Source organism: Tachypleus tridentatus, chromosome 1 (assembly GCF_004210375.1).
Source record: "Tachypleus tridentatus isolate NWPU-2018 chromosome 1, ASM421037v1, whole genome shotgun sequence".
NCBI lineage: Eukaryota > Metazoa > Arthropoda > Merostomata > Xiphosura > Limulidae > Tachypleus > Tachypleus tridentatus.
In genome coordinates, this window is record NC_134825.1 from 116,500,222 (window position 1) to 116,519,239 (window position 19,018).

The 19,018-nt window shown below is 33.3% G+C and overlaps 1 pseudogene across 1 annotated transcript in view; it reads right to left on the reverse strand.

Annotated features, from left to right (window-relative positions):
* LOC143222259 (roundabout homolog 1-like) overlaps positions 1 to 1,877 on the reverse strand; it is a 199,879-nt pseudogene extending 198,002 nt beyond the window's left edge. The window contains exon 1 of the transcript XR_013012133.1: positions 1,741 to 1,877. The product of XR_013012133.1 is annotated as a roundabout homolog 1-like (transcript). The remainder of the gene's footprint in view (positions 1 to 1,740) is intronic.
* Positions 1,878 to 19,018: the final 17,141 nt, after the last annotated feature.

A 19,018-nucleotide genomic window follows, 5' to 3' on the forward strand; every position in this document is an offset into this window, starting at 1 on the left:
GCAAGTCATTACCATCTATTCTTAAGCTACTCTTTGGTTGACTGTAATATTATAACGTCCCCACCGCTCAAAGGGCGAGCATGTTTGATGTGACAGGGATTCGAAACAGCAAACCTCAGATTACGAGTTAAGCGCCCTAACCATCTAGCCATGCCGGGCCTTTCAGCTCACTGAAATCGGACGATGGTGAACAACAGAAAATATTAGTTCTAATGTGCTAGTTCTGTATAACTGATTGTCGTTTAACCCTGTATATGAAACGACATAATCGAATTAAGCCGCGTATAGAATCAGTTCACTGAAGAAATGTCAGGTTCTGACTTACTCAGTTGTCTGATTAATCTCGACATCAAAATAATGAGAAAAACGAAGAAACGTCACTTCCAAAACTTCCAAAACTGAATTCAATTAAAAACCGAAATACCGTCACTTGAGACACACTTTCGGCATACAACCGAGAACTTGCTCAAACAAATTTAGAAGCTTTTGAATAAAAAATGTGTTAACCTGAGAAACAGCTTCCAATGTCTTCCTCAAATGTCTTATTTCGAACGCAAAAGAAAACAAATAAATGTGAAATAATAATCAGTGACGACGAGAAAACCCACTTGTAGAGAAAAATATATATGTAAAAACGGATGGTTTGGGTTGAGAAAATTTTTTTATGTAGAGGAGCGAACAACGTTTCGACCTTCTGCAGTCATCGTCAGGTTCACAAAGAAAGAAAGAGGTAACTGACCGATAGATAAATGTGCCACAACTGATATTGTAAAACTATCTTCAGTTTCAGGTGAACCAATAAAAAATATTACTGAAGCCTTAATTATTAAAAACAAACAAACTAACCCTAACTTTTTTGAGTCTGATTGTGATTCCTACAATTCCTACTTGTGGACTATGCATCCGATAATCTTGTGGTATGTTTACTGCTACAATTGTCCGTTTAGCTAATGATATTTAAAAGAAAATTACAACTTATGAGCTTTGTTTAAACCATGTTACATGTCTCATTTCCCTCTCGAAATCTTTTCAGGGAAATACTATAATCAGTAGAAGCAGTCCATTCATAAATGCAATAAGAGTTATTTTATTCAGACGATCTATGACTCGCACATTTATCACGATTAATTCACCTTTAGAAATCAAATCCTATAACGAAAGTCGACGGTTATCCGTTCTGCTTACAGAGAACAATTCATTCATTTTAGTATTTATAAGACATGCATTAAAAGCTTTTAATCCTATGTGGATAATAAAGTTGGCAATCCTTGATGACGAGAAACCCACTCGAAATAAAATTGTGTTAATACCCATACCAGCCGTTATGAGATTAAAAAGTTGGCTATCGAAATGAAAAAGCAGATATGGCGCCATCCACGAAGACAACGCAACACTTAATGATCTTCCAGCAGCTGGGAACTAGGAGGAGCTGTTGTCCTCAGGTGCGTGGACCATGTCTTATTACGTCATTTAACAAAAGCTTTATCTCTGTAAAACCTGAGAGTTTTCAACGAGGATCGCGCTAATCTGTTGCTTCCGTTAAGGAACTTATGCAAATCTGAAGTAAACGTCACATTTTCTGGTTACTTTATTGGCTAAACATTCAATCAGCAAAGCAGGAAGTAGCTCAGGTAACATTGGATTGAAAAAAAACAGTTCTAAAGATAATCCTTAGATCTATAAGCAGATTAAACAAGCGAGAGAGCTTAAGGGTCTATTGACCCACCTCCCGTAACTTACATGTCGAGGCTAAAGTAATCCTTGGGAACAGGACCAGGCCCCACACCATGGGTATCACCATAAACACAGTCGAACACATGGCCGCCGCATGACGATTACTCACAACGAACACCGCGAGCAGCACTTGTGTAACTGAACCAGGCGAGCGCGTGGCACGCAGTCCACTCCTCCACTATTTTAGCGCAGTCCATTTCATGCGTTAGGTGGGGAATTAGAAAATAATTTTAAGGAAGAGTAAAAGTTGTCTGACCAAGTGTGTTGGTTGAGTGGTCAATGGTCATTTCTCGTATTTCCATACCGCGTGAGTTACAATGGGCAGATTCGTAATTTATGTCTGTAGTCACATCAATCCATTCAAAGGTGGATAAACCGTATAAATGGATAAACTGCTTATTCTTATCTACATATTGTTTTGTTACGTGTGGGGAAACAAAAGAACGTGTGTTATTATTGTACTCACAGATAAAACTGTGTCACTAGTAGCTATAATTCCAAGTTAGCATAACAACGATGTTCACTATTGGAGTCTACATAATTACGTCACAAATGCTACCACTGATTTTCTATATCCAGGTAACACGGTACACTAATACCCAGTAATGCCCACACCAACGTTTGTTTTGTTTTTGAATTTCACACAAAGCTACTCGAGAGCTATCTGTGCTAGCCGTCCCTAATTGTGCAGTGTAAGACTAGAGGGAAGGCATCTAGTAACCACCACCCACCGCCAACTCTTGGGCTATTCTTTTACCAACGAATAGTGGGATTGATGAAACATTATAATGCCCCCACGACTGAAAGGTTTGGTGCGACGGGGATGCGAACCCGCGACCCTCGGATTACGAGTCGCACGCCTTAACACGCTTGGCCATGCCAGGCCCTCACACCAACGTTAAACGTTACAGTGCATTTGTCTACACAAAACTTGTCATGTTTTGTGGTTTCACAATGGTCTTTGTTATTTTCAATCTAAAACAACACCTCATGTGGCACATGGGATAAAGCACACATCAGAGACCCGAAAGCTCACGTATAATTTAAAATGCTGAGCGAGAGAGAGAGCAGGCAGTTACACGTACCTGCCGCCTACCTAACCACTCTTAAACGAAAACCGTGACTGATTGCCACGCTTGTAAAGCGCTCACAGCTGAGAGTGAGAAACTCCAGTGAAGGTGCATCGCGGTATCGAATTTGGAGATTCTGATTCGCAGTCCGGTACGTTTACCATTAGGCCACGACCAATCTTGTTCCCCAGTCTTAACTAGTAAACAGCTTCAACTTGGTTTGCTTTGTTTGAAGTTTCACGCAAAGCTACACGAGGTTTATCTGCGCTATCCGTCCCTAATTTAGCGGTGTAAGACTAGAGGGAAGATAATAAACACTCCCACCGCTAATTCTTGAGAATGACGTCACATCATTGCGCTCTCGCGGCTAAAAGGGAGAGCACGTTCGTTTAGTAAGTAAGAATAACTAAAGAGCTAATTAACACATAAATAATACTTAAACGTTTTGCAGCTTAAAGTAATCTAAACACCATTAGATTTGGAGGTAGTTAGCGTTAGTTCAGTGTAACCTGTTCATCTTTGGATGAGTTAATATTATCTGTGCAATTTGTGTGAAATGCAGGAGGTAATATATTCAGGTATAAATTAGTGAGGACCGGCCAATGAACGTTAACCTGAAACCTGAAATATATTATTCTGTGGCAAGATTATGTGACGCCACTACAGAAGAATGGGTATAGTGAAAATATATGCATAACACGGGTTGTTTGTTTTAGATATTCAGTCAAAGCTAAACAAGGGTTACCTGCGCTTATCGTTTCTAATTTTGAGGGCCCGGCACGGCCAGGTGGTTAAGGCGTTCGATTTGTAATCCGAGGGTCGCGGGTTCGAGTCCCCGTCACACCAAACGTGCTCGCCATTTGAACCGTGGGGTCGTTATAAATCAACGGTCAATCCCACTATTCGTTAGTAAAAGAGCAGCCCAACAGTTGGCGGTGGTGGTGATGACCAGCTGCCTTCCCTTTAGTCTTACGCTGCTAAATTAGGGATGGCTAGCGCAAATAACTCTTGTGTAGCTATGCGCGAAATTCCAAACAAACAAACCAAAACCTAATTTTGAGTTAATAAACTAAAGGGAAGGCTATTCAATAACAAACACCATCATTTCTTGGTCTACTCTAATCTAATGGTGGAATTCAAAAGTCAGTCTTTGTAACGCATCCAGAAATCCAAAGTGAGTGGCACCATTTTATGGCAACAAAATGCAAACCTTGGGCCCACCGATTTACTCTTCTGCTAATTATTAAGCTACGCTCGCTACCACACTTAACTCATCTGAGCATTTGAGGTCTGTATCAAAGACAAAACGTATACACAAACCAAATAGACAACTCAACTGGTCCATATAGATCATAAAGGTAAGTTTTAACAAATACGCATTATTAGCCGCCCCCGCTAGTACAGCGGTATGTCTCCTGATTTACAACGCTAAAATCTGGGGTTCGATTCTCCTCGGTGGGCTGAGCAGATAGCCCGATGTGGCTTTACTGTAAGAAGAAACACACACGTTATTAACCGTGGCGCAGCATTTCGTAGAATGGCTCTAAGTTTTTTTTTCAAGTAGTAACTTTCAGCTCATAATTCCATATCTTCAACGATTTGAGATCTATTTACAGCCGCAGGTATTAGGGATTCCCTCTTGTTTTTCAAGCACAAACATTTAGTTCATCGCTCCGTCGTTTCTTGACAGATTTGAGATTTAATTACAGTTTTGGACAGAGAAGGTCAAACCATCTCGATTAATATATTTGACCGCGCCCAAAGTATCATTGATTAATTTACTCTAATCCTGCTTAAAAGAACTTCAAGTGCCGTGGCTATTGATAATTCCCTCTTGTTTTCAACTGTTACTTCATTGACTCATTAGTTAATAAGAACTTGTGAATAAACGTGGGTCCATATAAGTCAGAATACAGAAGTAACGTATAAACAAATAAAACCAATAATGGCTAGAAGTACACAACCTCATAAATCAATACACAAGAAAAGTGAAACTTATAATTATTGCACTGAACTGGTAGTTAAGTTCTCTCGTAGTTAGCGACAATTTCGGTCGTAATCCTAATAATAGCACATGAGATTTAGTCGTCTTAAGAGATCTAAATAGATCCCTAATCTTCACCTAAACTGATAATACTAAATAATTTTGATAAGTGATATGTTTGTTGATATGAAGCATTGATATTACTAATTTATTAAATAATCTTGCGTGTCTGGTGGTTAAGTTGTCCCTTATTTTACCAACAGTTGAACCAGGTGTAGTTTTAATATCTAAAGAATGCCACAGCTACTTGTTTTATCAATAATACCAATATTTACCCTTCTAAAGTACTAAGCTGTTAAGATTAATGTCATAGTCTTCATAAACGAAGACAATTGCTAACAATCATGTTGGGTTTATAGAAGTTTGGAATCCATTGGAACCGATTGGCTTGCGTGGGACAAGATATACTAGAAGCTCTTGTTTAATGTGTTTGCTTTAGAGTAAAGCCACATTCGGCTACCTGCTGCGTCCACCGTGGGGAATAGAGCACCCGATTTTAGTGTTGTAAGTTCAGAAATTTACTGCTGTTCGCCCAGGAGACCTTAAAGCTCTTATGGAGAAAATGAAGCCGCTAGCAGCCATCAAGAGAAATAATGCATGGATTTTTTTTCTTTGTAACTCTGGAATTTCAGCTGTGCACACGTTATAAAAGTGAGACTCAACCTCGCTATTCGATAAGACTCAAGAGTTTCAGTGTCGTTGGCGGGAGGTGGTAGTTAACTAATTGATCAGCAGTTGTAACTTAGGGGCGCCTGAACTTAAGTCCTTGGAATCTCTGACAAAACCGTTTAGAAATAACGTGTAATTCAGATTGAATTAAGAAAATATATAGAAATTTAACCTTGGAAAATAAGCTATAGCCTAGGCCTAATCGCATTCAGACTCAGCTCTAAATGGAAAGATGGCCGTCAAAGACGTGTGTTTCGTTTGAAAAATGGTAATCAAACAATGGTAATCCTTGTTGTGGTAGGAAGTAGAAACTTTTTAATAACAATAGTCATAACTGCTTGTTTTAAATTCAATTTCAACTCGTGAAACCAACTCCCAGACAATCTTACAAGTAAAAGTGTCTCAAACAAAGGTAACACAATGATATTAAAGTTACTAAACTTACCCATTGATGTCTATGACGGGCAAAGTACATTTGTGCAATTGTGTTACAGAAAACGCACTAATTACCAGATAATAAATTCGACCCTACAATAAGCTTTCTTCGTGAAAATTTTTGTTGCTGTAATTAAGTGAAGCGAAAGAAAGCAGATGACATGCGCACAAGATCTCATATTTTGACCCAAGGGAACCCGAATTATAACATATTGTTCGTTTTCCTTAAGAATCTTTCTAAACATTCAAATCAATTTAAAAATTCATTCACGAATAACCTTCTCTGTTAAACTCCAATGTTTTTAAAACTATTAATTACTTGTTCTGATTGTTAACTTTCATTGTTTTACTGACGAACATCATGAGAAGAAGTTGAAAACAAAGATTTTCTGATCAGGTAAGCCCCGGCATGGCCAGGAGGGTTAAAGCGTTCGACTCGTAATCCGAGTGTCGCGGGTTCAAAACCCGGTCGCACCAAACGCGCTCGCCATTTCAGCAGTGGGGGCGTTATAATGTGACGGTCAATCCCACTATTCGTTGGTGAAAGAGTAGCCCAAACAGATGGCGGTGGGTGGTGATGACTAGCTGCCTTCCCTCTAGTCTTACAATGCTAAATTAGGGACGGCTAGCATAGATAGCCCTCGAGTAGCTTTGTGCAAAATTCAAAAACAAACAAACAAACAAACAAACAATCTGTTTAGGGTTTGCACAGTACTGACGATTTTGCTTTATTTTTCGCCACTAGCCAAACATGATGAATAAACATGAACGTGACAAACCCTGAATATTGAAAACAAGCTATGAAACTCTCCCAGGGGTGTTGGTCAGCTTAAAACGTAAAAGAACCTTGTAAAATAGCCTATCTTGTTGATCGCTTGCGGTTCACCTTGGGATCGTCGCCACTGGTTCTTCTTTCCATCAATTTCCTCCCCTGATAGTTTATTATCTTGTCTGTCTCTGGAAGGAAGTGTGTACAAGACAGGAAACCAATAAGAATGAGAGAAATTTGAATAAAAGGGGGAGTGCATTTTGTTAACAGCACTGATTAACGAGGTATGAGTAGTCAAGAACGTTTCGCGCACCCGGGCGCTACTGATGGCTAATTACAGTTAGAAATTTCTAGTCTTCCATGGCTTGAGCTGGAAGGCACTCTTGATGTGCACTTCTTATATGTCCATAAAAAAATTCTCATTAGAAGGCTCGCGCAATGATAATTATTTATTGTGGGTAATTCCCCTTGTCTAACCTTATTCTAATCTATAAGATCTGAAAAAAAATTATGATTTTCATTACAAAGAGCCTAAAGAAAAGGGATCTCTTTAGCGAGATCGTATTCTATCAACAGCTAATGTTATAATATTATAATTTATTATTGTAATTAGTGCTATCAAAAGGGAGCCCTGATGGATCCGGGAGGGTAGGGGAAGCCATGGCCCGCCAAATGATTGTTTTTTGTTTGTTTTTATAATTTCGCGCAAAGCTACACGAAGGCTATCCGCGCTAGTTGTCCCTAATTTATCAGCTAGAGGGAAGGCAGCTAGTCATCACCACCCACCGCCAACTTTTGGACTACTCTCTTACCAACATATAGTTGGATTAACCGTCACATTATAACGTCTCCACGACTGAAAGGGCGAGCATGTTTGGTATGGCGGAGATTCGAACCCGCGACCCTCAGGTTACGAGTCGCTTTTCTTAACCACCTGGCTATGCCGGGGCCTGTCCTCCAAATGGAAAAAAAAAATGTCATAATGATTTTAGCTGTTTGTTAGTTTGTTTTCTACAATGTGAAGTATATTTTCGATGTTGTTAAGAACAAAGGTACACGAAGGGCTATCTGTGCTCTGTCCGCCACGAGTATCGAAACCCGGTTTCCAGCATTTTAACTCCGCATACATTCCGCTGTGTCATTGGTGGACATAAATTTAGGAGCTCCACTCTTGAGTTTAGCACTCAAAGTAAACGAGATAATTTTCGAGTCATTTTCTAGCGCATTTCTCAATTCCAGATGGCGTAAAAGCGCAAAGCAGCCGGGGATGTCACCTCTGGATGTTCTAAGTTGGTCTTGTGTTCATGTTGACGCTATTTCTCCAAAACATTGCCCCTTCCCCCCTCGAACACTGAAAGGGAGAAATTTGTAATAGGAACATTTTGAATATGCTTTAGTTTTCGTGTATATTTACTGGAAGTTTTGTCGGCGTAATTCGCTCAGTAAAAGTCTTAAAACATAACACGTGGAGTTTCTTCCGCCTGCATGATTCGAGAAGATATATATATCGAGGCAAAAGTTTTCTAACCAACAAATAAAGTTTACATAACTCCTTTTCCTACACAAACTAAAATACGTTATACTCATGAAATGTTGGGATATTGTTGAACAACTGACATTGTTCCTCGACCTGATGACGTTGGTAGTACAATGTAAAACATTGTAATACACAGTAATAATATTTATAATTTAATATATAATACAGATATCTAGCGTAACGCTCAGAATTTAATATACAAGAGTAATACGTTTCATTTTAATATGCCTCTTTATATTTTCTGTTCCTGTTTCTATTAAACTCCTGACGGCCATATTCATATTTTGAATAACGCCGTGTTAAGGCGTTCGACTCGTAACCCGAGGGTTGCGGGTTCGCATCCCCTTCGCGCCAAACATGCTCGCCCTATCAGCCGTGGGGGCGTTATAATGTGACGGTCAATCCCACTATTCGTTGATAAAAGAGTAGCCCAAGAGTTGGCGGTGGGTGGTGATGACTAGCTGCCTTCCCTCTAGTCTTACACTGCTAAATTAAGGACGGCTAGAACAGATAGCACTCGAGTAGTTTTGCGTGAAATTCAAAACAAACCAAAAGCATATCACAGATACACTTCATGTTGCCTTAGTTTTGTTTGGTTGATTGATTTGAATTACGCGCATGGCTAATCGCGAGCTAGCTAGATATCTCTAATTTAGCAGTGATAGACCAGAGGGAAGGCAGCTAGTCACCACCACTTATTGCCACCGTTTGGGCTATTCGTTTTTCTAATAAATAATGGGACTGATCGTCACATCATAGTGTCCCTACGTTATAATGTGACGGTCAATCCCACTATTCGTTGATAAAAGAGTAGCCCAAGAGTTGGCGGTGGGTGGTGATGACTAGCTGCCTTCCCTCTAGTCTTACACTGCTAAATTAGGGGCAGCTAGCCAGATAGCCCTCGAGTAGCTTTGTGTGGAATTAAAAGAAAAACAATAAACAAACAAAATAAAACCTAGCCGCTACACGAGTCAATTTACCGCTTCTGATAAGGGACCATTTCTCCTCACTGTACGAGTCCTCTCAACACATCACTGCAAGGGAAAAGCTACAACTAATCCATGATTAAGCTGAAATGGAGAAAAAGGGCATAATATTATATTTAGTGCTATGTAATATTACATTACTTTGTGCTCCTATCTTGTATGATGTTCGTGTCTCTATGATATTGAAAAATTTCAGACGTGTATATAGCGAAGTAATAAAGCTGCATGGATAATATAATCAAAATAACTTCCCTAGCGCACGAGCAATGTGACGTCGTTTTAGTTACTAATTCTGTTAAAAGGACGATCGATTGAAGAAACGAGTTTTGAACAAGCTGACAGGACTACGTGAAAACTATAATGTTAATAAATCCTTGAATTCATGTATTGCTGCTAATATGCTAATACGCCGAAAGAAGCACTTACCAATAGAAACTTTTCCCCCGGCTGGTTAGCGAAAAGTTTTACAACGCTAAAATCAGTGGATTTAAGGTTATGTGGGCCCAGGGCCTAATAATATTTGTGGGTCCTTCATCCCATATAATATTACGTAGAATAAAATTATCAATTATCAAATTATCGATGAGGCTGAGCCTCATCTAATCGTTACCTAAGTACTCCACTGGCTAAAACAGGAGTATGATTCTCCGCGGTGGACAGGTTACAGATAACCTATTGTAGAACTTTATATTTAGACGATAACAAAGAATGGGATTCGTCAGACGTTATACACAAATATTTATTAATACAAACACTGTTAAATAGATCAGTGAATAGATACTGCGTTGTTACAGGGTACATGGTTGTGAACACTTGGGAGCTTTATGGATTTTCCTGCATGTACCCCTGTTTCTAGAAATTCAATGTTGGGGAAAACTTGAAAAATTTGAATAAAGTTCCGATTTGTTGTTGTTGTTGTTGTTGTTATTAATCTGAACATTAGTTACCAAATGAAACTTTGGTTATTTTATGATCTGTATAAGTAATGACAACAGAAACAAGGGCAGCTAAGTTTTTAGAAACATACCTACACTAAATACTGAAAAAAATCATACGTTAATATAAATCAAAATTATTTCATTCTGCTTGTTTCCAACAAGAAATTGCAATCAGGAAAAAAAACAACAACAACAGCTTGTTAGGCAAATATCTTAATTAATAAATAAATAAAGATAAGAAAAAGACCCAGCATGTCGTGCAAATACTCTAATTAATAAATAAATGAAGATAAGGAAAATACCCAGCTTGTCGTGCAAATAACTTAATTACTAAATAAATGAAGATAAGGAAAAAACCCAGCTTGTCGTGCAAATAACTTAATAAATTAATAACTGAAAAGAATGAAAAGATCCACATTGTCGTGCTAATGCTATAATTAACAAATAAATGAAAATAAGGAAAAGACGCAGTTTGCCGTGCAAATACTATAATTAATAAATAAATGAAGATAAGGAAAAGACCCAGCTTGTCAGGTAAATATCTTAATTAATAAATAAGTGAAAATAAGGAAAAGACCCAGCTTCTCAAGTGAATATATTAATTAATAAATAGACGAAGATAAGGAAATGACCAAGCTTCTCAGGTAAATATCTTAATTAATAAATAAATGAAAATAAGGAAAAGACACAGTTTGTCAGGGAAATATCTTAATTAATAAATAAATGAAGATAAGGAAAAGACCCAGCATATCACGTGAACATATTAATTAATAGATAAATGAAGATAAGGAAAAGACCATGATTGTCGTGCAAATGCTCTAATAAAAAAATAAATGAAAAAAAGGAAAAGACCGAGCTTGTCGTGCTAATACTCTGTTTAATAACTTAGCGAAGACAAGGAAAACACCGAGCTTGTCAGGCAAATATCTTAATTAAAAAATAAATGAAGATAAGAAAAAGACCCAGCTTCTCGTGTAAATACTCTAATTAATAAATAAATGAAAAAAGGAAAAGACACACCTTGTTGTGCTAATGCTATAATTAACAAATAAATGAAGATACGGAAAAGACCCAGTTCGCCGTGCAAATACTATAATTAATAAATAAATAAACATAAGGCAAAGACCCAACTTGTCTTGCAAATATCTTAATTAATAAAAAAATGAAGATAACGAAAAAACCCAGATTGTAAAGTAAATATTTTCATTAATAAATAAGTGAAAATAAGGAAAAGACCCAGCTCGTCAGGTAAATATCTTAATTAATAAATAAATGAGGATAAAGAAAAGACCCAGCTTGTTATGCAAATACTCTAATTAATAAATAAATGATGATGACAAGGAAAGGACCCAGCTGGTCAGGTAAATGTCTAAAGTAATAAATCAATAAACATAAGAAAAACACCCAGCTCGTAATGTAAATATCTTAATTAATAAATAAATGAAGATAACAAACAGACCCAGCTTGTCAGTTAAATATCTTAATTAATAAATAACTGAAGATAAGGAAAAGACACAGCTTGTTATTTAAATATCTTAATTAATAAATAAATGAAGATAAGTAACAGAACCGGCTTGTTGTGCAAATAGTTTAATTAATAAATAAATGGTGATAAAGAAAAGACCCAGCTTGTCAGGTAAATATCTTAATTAATAAATAAATGATGATAAGGAAAAGACGCAGCATGTGAGGGAAATATCTTAATTAATAAATAAGTGACAATAAGAAAAAGACCCAGCTTGTCAGGTAAATTTATTAATTAATAAATATATGAAGATAAGAAAGAGACGAAGCTGGTCAAGTAAATATCTTAATTAATAAATAAATGAAGATAAGGAAAACACCCAGCTTGTCAGGTAAATATCTTAATTAATAAATAAATGATGAAAAGGAAAAGACCCAGATTGTCAGGTAAATATCTTAATAAATAAATAAATTAAGATTAAGAAAAGACCGAGCTTGTGAAGGAAATATCTTTATGAATAAATGTATAATAATAAGGAAATAACCTAGCTTGTCAGGTAAATATCTTTATTAATAAATAAATGAACATAAGGAAAAGAAACAGCTTGTCAGGTAAATATCCCAATTAACAAATAAATGATGATAAAAAAAGACCCAGCTTGTCAGGTAAATATCATAATTAATAAATAAATGATGATAAGGAAAATCCCAGAATTTCTTGGAAATATCTTAATTAATAAATAAATGAAGATAAGAAAAAGAATTAGCTTGTTAGGTAAATATCTTAATTAATAAATAAATTAAGATAAGAAAAAGATCCAGCTTGTCAGGTAAATATCGTAATTAATAAATGAATGAAGTGAAAGAAAAAACCTAGCTTGTCACGTAAATATTTTAATCAATCAATAAATGATGATAAGGAAAAGACCCAGATTGACAGGTAAATATCTTAATAAAAAATAAATTAAGATTAGGAAAAGAGCGAAAAATATCTTTATGAATAAATATATAATGATAAGGAAATATCTTTATGAATAAATATATAATGATAAGGAAATGACCCAGATTGTCAGGTAAATATCTTAATTAATAAATAAGTGAAGTTAAATAAAAGACACGGCTTGTCAGGTAAATATCTTAATTAATTAATAAATCAAGATAAAAAAGGCCCAGATAGTCACGTAAATATCTTACTGAATAGTAAAATGAAGATAAAAAAAGACCCAGCTTGTCGTTCAAATATCTTTATCAATAAATAAATGAAGATAAGGAAAAGACCCAGCTTGTCGGGCAAATACTATAATTAATAAAAAAATGAATATAAGGAAAAGACCCAGCTTGTCGTGCAAATACCCTAATTAATAAATAAATCAAGAAAAGGAAACATCCCACCTTGTGGTGCTAATACTATAATTAATTAATAAATGAAGATAAGGAAAATACCCAGATTATCTTGGAAATATCTTAATTAATAAATAAATGAAGATAAGGGAAAGACCCAGCTTGTCAGGTAAATATCTTAATTAACAAATAAATGAAGATAAGGAAAAGACACAGCTTCTCAGGTAAATATCTTAATTAATAAATAAATATAAGGAATGGACCCAGTTTGTCAGGTAAATATCTTAATTAATTAATAAATGATGATAAGGAAAACAGGCAAATTTTCTTGGAAATATGTTAATTAATAAATAAATGAAGATAAGGAAAAGACCCACCTTGTCAGGTAATTATCTTAATTAAGAAATATATAAAAATAAGGAAAAGACCCAGTTTCTCAGATGAATATATTAACCAATAAATAAATATAGATAAGGAAAGGATCCAGCTTGTCAGGTAAATATCTTAATTAATAAATAAACCAAAATAAAGAAAAGATAAACATAGTCAGATAAATATCTTACTTAATAAAAAATATGAAGATAAGGTAAAAGCACAGATAGTAAAATACATATCTTAATTAATAAAGAAGTGAAGATAAAGAAAATACCCAGCATGTTGTGCAAATACTCTAATTAATAAAGAAGTGAAGATAAGGAAAATACCCAGCATGTTGTGCAAATACTCTAATTAATAATAAAATGTATATATAGAAAAGACCCAGGTATTCGTTCAAACACTATAAATAATAAAGAAATGAATATAAGGAAAAGACCCTGCTTGTCGTGCAAATACTCTAATTAATAAATAAATGAAGATAAGGAAAAGAACCAGATTGTCGTGAAAATATCTTAATTAATAAATAAATGATGATAAGGAAAAAAACCCAGCTTGACAGGTAAATATCTTAACTAATAAATAAATGAAGATAAGTAATAGTACAAGCTTGTTGTAAAAATATTTTAATTAATAAATAAATGAAGATAAGGTAGAGACCCAGCATGTGAGGGAAATATCTTAATTAATAAATATATGACAATAAGAAAAATACCCAGCTTGTCACGTAAATTTATTAATTAATAAATATATAATGATAAGGAAAAAACCCAGCTTGTCAGGTAAATATCTTAATTAATAAATAAGTGAAAATAAAGAGAAGACACAGCTTGTCAGGTAAATATCTTAATTAATAAAAAAAAATAAGGAATGGACTAATCTTCTCAGGTAAATATCTCAATCAATAAATAAATGATGAAAAGGAAAAGACCCAGATTTTCTTGGTAAGATCTTAATTAATAGATAAATGAAGATAAGAAAAAGACACAGCTTGTAAGGTAAATAACTTAATTAATTAATAAATGAAGATTAGGAAAAGACCCAGATTTTGCAGGAAATATTTTTATGACTAAATATATATTAATAAGGAAATGACCCAGCTTGTCGTGCAAATATCTTAAAGAAAAGATAAGTGGCGATAAGGAAAAGACACATTTTGTAAGGTAAATATCTAATTTAAGAAATAAATTAAGATAAAAAACCCAGATTGTCAGGTATATATCTTAATTAATAAATAATTGAAGATAAGGAAAAGACCCAGATAGTCATGTAAATATCTTACTCAATAAAAAAATGAAGATAAGGAAAAGACCCAGGTAGTAAGGTAATTATCTTAATTAAGAAATAAATGAAGATAAGGAAAATATCCAGCATATTGTGGAAATACTCTAATTAATAATAAAATGAAGATAAGGAAAAGACCCAGGTATTCGTTCAAATACTATAAATAATAAAGAAATGAATATAAGGAAAACACCCAGCTTTTCGTGCAAATACTCTAATTAATAAATAAATGAAGAAAAGGAAAAGACCTAGCTTGTCATGCAAATACTCTAATTAATAAATAAATGAAGATAAGGAAAAGAACCAGCTTCTCGTGCAAATATCTTAATTAATAAATAAATGAAGTAAGAAAAAGATCCAGCTTGTCAGGTAAATATCTTAATAAATAAATAAATTAAGATTAGGAAAAGACCGAGCTTGTGCAGGAGATATCTTTATGACTAAATATATAATAATAAGGAAATGACCCAGCTTGTCAGCAAATATCTTAATCAAAAGATAAGTGACGACAAGGAGAAGACACATTTTGTCAGGTGAATATCTTATTTAAGAAATAAATGAAGATAAGGTAAAGACCCAGCTTGTCCTACTAATATCTTTATTAATAAATAAATGAAGATAAGGAAAAGACCCAGCTAGTGGTGCAAATATCTATATTAATAAGTAAATGAAGATAAGGAAAAGACCCAGCTATTCGTTCAAATACTATAAATAATAAAGAAATGAATATAAGCAATAGATCCAGCTTGTCGTGCAAATACTCTAATTAATAAATAAATTAAGATAAGGTAAAGTCTCAGCTTGTGGTGCTAACACTATAATTGAGTAATAAATGAAGATAAGGAATAATCCCAGCTTGTCGTGCAAATGTCTTAATTAATAAATAAATGAAGATAAGGATAAGACCTAGCTTGTCGTGCATATACTCTAATTAATAAATAAATGATGATAAGGAGAAAACCCAGCTTGTCAGGTAAATATCTTAATTAATAAATAAAAAATGATAAGGAAAATACCCAGATTATCAGGTAAATATCTTAATTATTAAATAAATGATGATAAAGAAAAGACCTAGCTTGTAGTGCAAATACTCTAATTAATAAATAAATAAAAATAAGGAAAAGAACCAGCTTGTAATTTAAATATCTTAATTAATAAATATATGAAGATAAGTAAGAGAACCAGATTGTTGTGCAAGTAGTTTAATTAATAAATAAGTGGTGATAAGGAAAAGACCCAGCTTGTCAGGTAAATATCTCAATTAACAAATAAATAAAGATAAGGAAAACACCCAGCTTGTCAGGAATCTATGTTAATTAATAAATAAATGATGATAAGGAAAATACCCAGAATTTCCTCGAAATATCTTAAGTAATAAATAAGGATAACGAAAAGACTCAGCTTGTCAGGTAATTATCTTAATTAAAAAATATATAAAGATAAGGAAAAGACCCAGCTTCTCAGATGAATATATTAACTAATAAATAAATAAAGATAAGGAAAGGACCCTGCTTATCAGGTAATTATCTTAATTAACAAATAAATGAAGATAAAGAAAAGACCCAGCTAGTAGAGCAAATAATATAAATAACAAAGAAATGAATATAAGGAAAAGACACAGCTTGTCGTGCAAATACTCTAATTAATAAATAAATGAAGAAAAGGAAAAGTCGCAGCTTGTGGTGCTAACACTATAATTGAGTAATAAATGAAGATAAGGAAAAGACCTAGCTTGTCGTGCAAATACTCTAATTAATAAATAAATGAAGTTAAAAAAACAGCTTGTCGTGAAAATATCTTAACTAATAAATAAATGAATATAAGTAATAGAACCAGCTTGTTGTGAAAATAGTTTAATTAATAAATAAATGGCGATAAGGTAAAGACCCACCTTGTCAGGTAAATTTATTAATTAATAAGTATATGATGATCAGGAAAAGACCCAGCTTGTCAGGTAAATATCTTAATCAATAAATAAATAATAATAAGGAAAATACACATTTGTCAGGTAAATATCTTAATTAATAAATAAATGGTGATACGGAAAAGACCCAGATTTTGTTGGAAATATTTTAATTAAGAAATATATGAAGATAAGGAAAATACCCAGCTGGTTGTGCAAATTCTCTAATTAATAAAAAATAAAGATAATGAAAAGACCCAGCTACTCGTTTAAGTGCTATAAATAATAAAGAAATGAATATAAGGAAAATATCCAGATTGTCGTGCAAATACTCTAATTAATAAATAACTGAAGATAAGGAAAAGAACTAGCTTCTCGTGGAAATATCTTAATTAATAAATAAATGATGATAACGAGAAAACCCAGCTTGTCAGGTAATTATCTTAATTAAGTAATAAATGAAAATAAGAAAAATGCCGAGCTTGTTGTGCAAATACTCTTTATTAATAAAAAATGAAGATAAGAAAAAGAATTAGCTTGTTAGGTAAATATATTAATTAATAAATAAGTGAAGATAAGGAAAAGACCTAGCTTGTCGTGCAAATTTTCTAATTAATAAATAAATGAAGATAAGAAAAAGAATTAGCTTGTTAGGTAAATATCTTAATTAATAATTAAATTAAGATAAGGAAAAGACCCAGCTTGTCAGGTAAATATCTTAATTAATAAATGAATGAAGATAAGGAAAAAACCCAGCTAGTCACGTAAATATTTTAATTAATAAATAAATAATAATTAGAAAAAGACCCAGACTGTCAGGTTAATATCTTAATAAAAAAATAAATTAAGATTAGGAAACGACCAAGCTTGTGAAGGAAATAACTTTATGAATAAATATATAATGATAAGGAAATGACGCAGCTTAAAGTGCAAATATCTTAATGAATAAATAAGTGAAGATAAGGAAAAGACACAACTTGTCAGGTAAATATCTTATTTAAGAAATAAATGAAGAAAAGAAAAGACCCAGCTTCTCAGGTAAATATCTTAATTAACAAATAAATGAAGATAAGGAAAATACCTAGCTTGTTGTGCAAATATTCGAATTAATAAAAAAATGAAGATAAGGAAAAGACCTAGCTTGTCGTGCAAATATCTTTATTAATAAATAAATGAAGATAAAGAAAAGACCCAGCTAGTCGGGCAAATACTATAATTAATAAAGAAATGAATATAAGGAAAAGACCCAGCTTGTCGTGCAAATACTCTAATTAATAAATAAATCAAGAAAAGGAAAGGTCCCAGGTTGTGGTGCTAATACTATAATTAATTAATAAATGAAGATAAGTAAAAGACTCAGATTTTCTTGGAAATATCTTAATTAATAAATAAATGAAGATAAGGAGATGACCCAGCTTGTCAGGTAAATATCTTAATTAATAAATAAATGAAGATAAGGAAATGACCCAGCTTGTCGTGCAAATATTTAATTAATAAATAAATGACGATAAGAAAAAGACCCGGTTTGTCAGGTAAATATTTTAATTCATAAATAAATGAAGATAAGGAAGAGACCTAGCTTGTCAGGTAAATATCTTAATTAATAAATAAATCAAAATAAAAAAGTCCCAGATACTCACGTAAATATCTTAATTAATAAGTAAATGAAGATAAGGAAAAGACCTAGCTCGTCGTGCAAATACTATAATTAATAAAAAAATGATGATGAGGAAGAAACGCAGAATTTCTTGGAAATATCTTAATTAATAAATAAATGAAAATAAGAAAAATAATTAGCATGTTTGGTAAATATCTTAATTAATAAATAAATTAAGATAAGGAAAAGACCCAGCTTGTAAGGTAAATATCTTAATTAACAAATGAATGAAGATAAGGAAAAAACCCAGCTAGTCACGTAAATATTTTAATTAATAAATAAATGATAATTAGAAAAATACCCAGATTGTCAGGTAAATATCTTAATAAAAAAATAAATTAAGATTAGGAAACGACCGAGCTTGTGAAGGAAATAACTTTATGAATAAATATATAATGATAAGGAAATGACGCAGCTTGTCAAGTAAATATCTTATTTAAGACATAAATGAAGAAACGAAAACGACCCAGCATGTCAGGTAAATATCTTAATTAATAAATAAGTGAAGATAAAGGAAAAGACACAGATTGTCAAGTAAATATTTTAATTAATAAATAAATCAAGATAAAACATATCCCAGATACTCACGTAAATATCTTACTTAATAGTAAAATGAAGATAAAGAAAAGACCCAGCTTGTCAGGTAAATATCTTAATTAACAAATAAATGAAGATAAGGAAAAGACTTAGCTTGTCGTGCAAATATCTTTATTAATAAATAAATAAAGATAAAGAAAAGACCCAGCTAGTCGGGCAAATACTATAATTAATAAAGAAATGAATATAAGGAAAAGTCCCAGCTCTTCGTGCAA